We start from the raw sequence: 5,981 nt of genomic DNA on the forward strand, positions 1-5,981 counted from the left end.
TATGAACATTTTTGAACATCTTGGCATGGTTCTGTTATAATCTTCACCCGGCACAGCCAGAAGAGGACTGGCCACCCCTCATAGCCTGGTTCCTCTCAGGTTTCTTCCTAGGTTTTCGCCTTTCTAGGGAGTTTTTTCCTAGCCACCGTGCTTCTACACCTGCATTACTAGCTGTTTGGGGTTTTAGGCTGGGTTTCTGTACAGCACTTCGAGATATTAGCTGATGTAAGAAGGGCTATATAAAATAAAATTGATTGATTGATTGATTGATGAATGATTGACAGATCAACTTTACTTGAGGTAAACAAAAACAAATGTACATAACAGGACCACATACACTGAATATGGAGGCCAGGTCTGTTTGATGACTCTGGGAAGACTGACCACTGAGAATCTCTGATCTCTCCTGTTGGTTTCTGTAGAAAAAACATGAGATTACATCTCATCCAGGGAGTGCACACACACGCACACGCACACACACACACACACACACACACACACACACACACACACACACATGGAGGGAATGTTGTGTTAGTTTAATATTGTTTTAGGACTATGAAAATGGAAAAAAGGTTTAGCCTATGGATTATGAAAACAACAAAAAGAAATGGGAAAATGGGAGAGGAGAAATGACTAGAGACAGTGTTGTTTAACTCACTGACCATGACCCATGAGTTCTTCTTACCTTTGTTCACTAGAAAAGTCTCCCTCTCTAAAGTTTAGAGGTGGATGCATAGAGTTGTCACTCTTCATGGACACACAGCTGGGTACAGGGGAGGCTGGTCTCTCCTGCTTGATTGGGCTTCAACACAACAGAGACAAACATTACGTCTCTCATCTACTCTGAGCTCAGATGGGGAAACAAGAGTTTCATTCCAAAACGCTATATATCCATTTTCAGAAATGTTGGTAAATTAGCTTTTATTGTTTAAAGAAATGATTAAACCACTACAAGGCTTTATAAAGGTGTCTAAAGTGGGTAATTTCCACTTTAAAATGTCAGACTTGATTTTCCCTGAGGAAAAATGTATGAACCCCTACAGAAAATATCCCTTAATTATAATCCACCTAAAAATACACATTTGCTATTGCTGCAGGATTATGTTCCTGCTATGAGAAACTGGTCCAAATTAAGATATGGCATCTGTAAATGCATTCATCTTAAGGTAGTTAGGTGAGACAACTACGTATCACAGTCAAATATACAGGATACGAACATTACATTCCAGCTAAACAATGGTTTTAAATCACATCTCAAATCTACAATAGTTATATTGAAGGTACCCATTAGTAATCATTTCTGATGAAAAAACACAAATGTGATTTTCTTTTCTCCTATATAGCATTTTGTAATATAAATTATTAAACAATATTGTCAGCTCACCTCTTAACTTTGGTGTCATGTTCCCCAGAGAGACTCATTTTAGAGGCAGGGCCCCCCTCCTCTCTCTCCCCAGAGAGACTCATTTTAGACCACTGACCCCTAAACAGAGATGCAGCATGTTGGTTATGGTGAACACAGTGACAACTAATTATTGAATGTACATTATTCTCTTTTACTCATGATCTCTTAGAAATAAAACAGTTTACTAACAGACACATCCAAACAGTCAGGTGATTTAATGCAATTACTTTTTCTAGCCCAATGACTCCTCAAAACCCGCCCACAAGGCCTGAAAACTAGGCCAAAACATAGCCCCTGATAGGCCTACATCTTATTTCAGACAGCCTCCAGTAGCCTGGGCAAGATGTAGGCAAGATGTAAGCTGAATGATTTAGCAGCTTGCTTAGTTGAAATTGACAGATTCATTTATTTAACATGAATAGCAAGACGATGTTGAGGTAGGAAGTGCTTCTGTTGCCCAGTAGCCTGCTGGAATAGGCTACTGAGGATGGGGTCGTAATTTCAATCAATGAATCAAATATTAACAAATTGGATATGAACTAAATAGGCATATGCTTGTCAACAACAGCCAGGGTTATTTTTTTTACCTGTAGCTCTCTCTCTCTCTCTCTCTCTCTCTCTCTCTCTCTCTCTCTCTCTCTCTCTCTCTCTCTCTCTCTCTCCGCCACACCTGCTGTCTCGACATCTGAATGCTCGACTATGAAAGTGTTACCCTGCTGGTGCATCTATGAACATTTGAAAATCTTGAAGAACGATCTGGCCTTAATGGCCATGTACTCTTATAATCTCCACCTGGCACAGCCAGAAGAGGACTGGCCACCCCTCAGAGCCTGGTTCCTCTCTAGGTTTCTTCCTAGGTTCCTGCCTTTCTAGGGTGTTTTTCCTAGCCACAGTGCTTCAACATCCGAGCATGCGCTGTTCGGCACGAGATGACCGTTAGAGCCAATTACGTGTTTCTGCCAATGTCCTTCAAATCAAATTGTATTTCTCACATGCGCTGAATACAACAGGTGTACACTTTACCATGAAATGATTACTAACGAGCCCTTTCCCAACAATGCAGTTAAAAAGTAAGAAAAATTAGCTAATTAAAAAAAGGAAATAGTAACACAATGAAATAACAATAATGAGGCTATAAGGAGTACCAGTACTGAGTCAATGTGCAGGGGTACCAGGTAGTTGAGGTAATAACTAGACTATATACAAGGAGTACCAGTACTGAGTCAATGTGCAGGGGTACCAGGTAGTTGAGGTAATAACTAGACTATATACAAGGAGTACCAGTACTGAGTCAATGTCCAGGGGTACCAGGTAGTTGAGGTAATAACTAGACTATATACAAGGAGTACCAGTACTGAGTCAATGTGCAGGGTACCAGGTAGTTGAGGTAATAACTAGACTATATACAAGGAGTACCAGTACTGAGTCAATGTCCAGGGGTACCAGGTAGTTGAGGTAATAACTAGACTATATACAAGGAGTACCATTACTGAGTCAATGTGCAGGGTACCAGGTAGTTGAGGTAATAACTAGACTATATACAAGGAGTACCAGTACTGAGTCAATGTGCAGGGTTCCAGGTAGTTGAGGTAATAACTAGACTATATACAAGGAGTACCAGTACTGAGTCAATGTGCAGAGGTACCAGGTAGTTGAGGTAATATGTACATGTAGGTAGGGGTAAAAGTGACTAGGCAATCAGGATAGAGATTACATCTCCTAATCCAGGGAGTGCACACACACACACACACACACACACACACACACACACACACACACACACACACACACACACACACACACACACACAGGGAGGGAATGTTGTGTTAGTTTAATATTGTTTTAGGACTATGAAAATGGAAAAAAGGTTTAGCCTATGGATTATGAAAACAATAAAAATAAATGGGAAAATGGGAGAGGAGAAATGACTAGAGACAGTGTTGTTTAACTCACTGACCATGACCCATGAGTTCTTCTTACCTTTGTTCACTAGAAAAGTCTCCCTCTCTAAAGTTTAGAGGTGGATGCATAGAGTTGTCACTCTTCATGGACACACAGCTGGGTACAGGGGAGGCTGGTCTCTCCTGCTTGATTGGGCTTCAACACAACAGAGACAAACATTACATCTCTCATCAACTCTGAGCTCAGATGGGGAAACAAGAGTTTCATTCCAAAACGCTATATATCCATTTTCAGAAATGTTGGTAAATTAGCTTTTAATGTTTAAAGAAATTATTAAACCACTACAAGGCTTTATAAAGGTGTCTAAAGTGGGTAATTTCCACTTTAAAATGTCAGACTTGATTTTCCCTGATGAAAAATGTATGAACCCCTACAGAAAATATCCCTTAATTATAATCCACCTAAAAATACACATTTGCTATTGCTGCAGGATTATGTTCCTGCTGTGAGAAACAGGGTCAAATTAAGATATGGCATCTGTAAATGCATTCATCTTAAGGTAGCTAGGTGAGACAACCACGTATCACAGTCAAATATACAGGATACGAACATTACATTCCAGCTAAACAATGGTTTTAAATCACATCTCAAATCTACAATAGTTGCATTGAAGGTACCCATTAGTAATCATTTCTGATGAAAAATCACAAATGTGATTTTCTTTTCTCCTATATAGCATTTTCTAATATAAATTCTTAAACAACATTGTCATCTCACCTCTTAGTTTTGGTGTCATGTTCCCCAAAGAGACTCATTTTAGAGGCAGGGCCCCCCTCCTCTCTCTCCCCAGAGAGACTCATTTTAGAGGCAGGGCCCCCCTCCTCTCTCTCCCCAGAGAGACTCATTTTAGACCACTGACCCCTAAACAGAGATGCAGCATGTTGGTTGTGGTGAACACAGTGACAATTAATTCTTAAATGTCAATTGTCCTCTTTTATTCATGATCTGAAACAGTTTACTAACAGACATATCGAAACAGTCAGGTGATTTAATGCAATTACTTTTTCTAACACAATGACTACTCAAAACCCGCCCACAAGGCCTGAAAACTAGGCCAAAACATAGCCCCTGATAGGCCTACATCTTATTTCAGATAGCCTCCAGTAGCCTGGGCAAGATGTAGGCAAGATGTAAGCTGAATGATTTAGCAGCTTGCTTAGTTCAAATTGACAGATTCATTTATTTAACATGAACAGCAAGACGATGTTGAGGTAGGAAGTGCTTCTGTTGCCCAGTAGCCTGCTGGAATAGGCTACTGAGGATGGGGTCGTAATTTCAATCAATGAATGAAATATTAATAATATGGATATGAACTGAATAGGCCTGTGCTTGTCAACAACAGCCAGGTTATTTCTTTACCTGTAGCCTAATCTGGCTGACTGTTACCTTCAATCTAATGCATTCTAACATCTGATCAGCAACTGAGATAGAACTTTGACCATGGTGACACTTGATAACTTCCAATTGAATTAACTAAACACGGCCATTATTAATTGCATAATAACACAAGGCTACAACAACAATAAACTGAAGTTAAAGGCTATTTATTACATCTGTTTGCCAGCTCCAGGTTGGCTACACAAGTGGCACAAAATGATTTGCAACGACTCCAGTCATTTCAACATATTTATAGTATAAAATGGCAGGCTACAGTAGCCTAGACAGGCATAACAATGAATAGGCTACTTGATGGTCAACAGATCTATCATTCTCCACATTTAATGTCTGTTTCATTGTGGAGTTTTTCTCATAACAATAGCACATGATGGAGTTCCATAACTTCCATTTTCAAAATGTCAAATTTCCACTCGCGAAACCCAAGAACTGAGTGTAAAAACCTTCGCATGATATGGTTTTCCATAAGCAAAGTCGACATTAACCCATATGAAAATGCATCAAATTCCCTTTCAGGTTCCATATTTTGGTATTTTTAAGGGAAATGATGAAGACAGCTGTCTGTTGAAACGTTGGTCATCAGGTTATTACATTATTTCATCTGAGCTCATAGAGTGAGACTCTCCTTAACTTTTACAAGTGTTCTACTCTGCTAGCCAGCACCTCTCCTAAACAGGTGTTCTCCTCTGTTAGCCAGCACCTCTCCTAAACAGGTGTTCTACTCTGCTAGCCAGCACCTCTCCTAAACAGGTGTTCTCCTCTGTTAGCCAGCACCTCTCCTAAACAGGTGTTCTCCTCTGCTACCCAGCACCTCTCCTAAACAGGTGTTCTACTCTGTTAGCCAGCACCTCTCCTAAACAGGTGTTCTACTCTGCTAGCCAGCACCTCTCCTAAACAGGTGTTCTACTCTGCTACCCAGCACCTCTCCTAAACAGGTGTTCTACTCTGTTAGCCAGCACCTCTCCTAAACAGGTGTTCTACTCTGCTACCCAGCACCTCTCCTAAACAGGTGTTCTACTCTGCTAGCCAGCACCTCTCCTAAACAGGTGTTCTACTCTGTTAGCCAGCACCTCTCCTAAACAGGTGTTCTCCTCTGCTACCCAGCACCTCTCCTAAACAGGTGTTCTACTCTGTTAGCCAGCACCTCTCCTAAACAGGTGTTCTACTCTGCTAGCCAGCACCTCTCCCAAACAGGTGTTCTACTCTGCTACCCAGC

At 40.7% G+C, this 5,981-nt stretch overlaps 1 long non-coding RNA gene across 1 annotated transcript; it reads right to left on the bottom strand.

The window, feature by feature from the left end:
• Positions 1–394: 394 nt before the first annotated feature.
• Positions 395–3,501, bottom strand: LOC123484974. Its single transcript, XR_006658799.1, has 3 exons — positions 3,389–3,501; positions 689–805; positions 395–416 (listed from the first exon to the last, which is right to left on the bottom strand). It is a non-coding gene; the product is annotated as an uncharacterized LOC123484974 (long non-coding RNA).
• Positions 3,502–5,981: the final 2,480 nt, after the last annotated feature.

This window comes from Coregonus clupeaformis, unplaced genomic scaffold, assembly GCF_020615455.1.
Source record: "Coregonus clupeaformis isolate EN_2021a unplaced genomic scaffold, ASM2061545v1 scaf0519, whole genome shotgun sequence".
Lineage (NCBI taxonomy): Eukaryota > Metazoa > Chordata > Actinopteri > Salmoniformes > Salmonidae > Coregonus > Coregonus clupeaformis.